Below are 536 nucleotides of genomic sequence, written 5' to 3' on the forward strand. Positions count from 1 at the left end.
CAGCCGCCATTTTGAAATTAATTAACATAAAAAAAAATTTGTATTTGTTCTTTAAAACCTATATTATAAAACCTATTTCACAGATTTTCGGTTGATCCTTTTATTGAGTCACAAAAAATTCATAAAATATGCCCATTTTTTCGCGCTCTAGATCAGCTTCCCTCCTTAACGTAACCTTTTATAAGCGTGCAAGTTTTTAAACAACTTTAATATAAAATACAGCGGAATGTACATATCTTCGACTTGTGATCCGCAAAGCACAAGTTTAAATTTTGAGATAATTCATAACATACTTCATAACATTATTTATAATATGAATTTTTAATATTATATGAATGATTTCTTAAAATGATTTTTTTACATTAAACACATGTTTTTTGGTGACATAGCGCTATACCAATTGGTAATTACCATGTCACGAAAAAAGCATATACTTAAGCCAGCGGCACACGATGCTTTTTTTCCTGCTGGATTGCTAGCTGGATTTGCGTGCTTGCTGCCGTGTGGCAACAGTGCTGGCTGTGCTATTGGCTGGG

Source organism: Trachymyrmex cornetzi, unplaced genomic scaffold (genome assembly GCF_001594075.2).
Source record: "Trachymyrmex cornetzi isolate Tcor2-1 unplaced genomic scaffold, Tcor1.1 scaffold385, whole genome shotgun sequence".
Classification (NCBI taxonomy): Eukaryota; Metazoa; Arthropoda; class Insecta; order Hymenoptera; family Formicidae; genus Trachymyrmex; species Trachymyrmex cornetzi.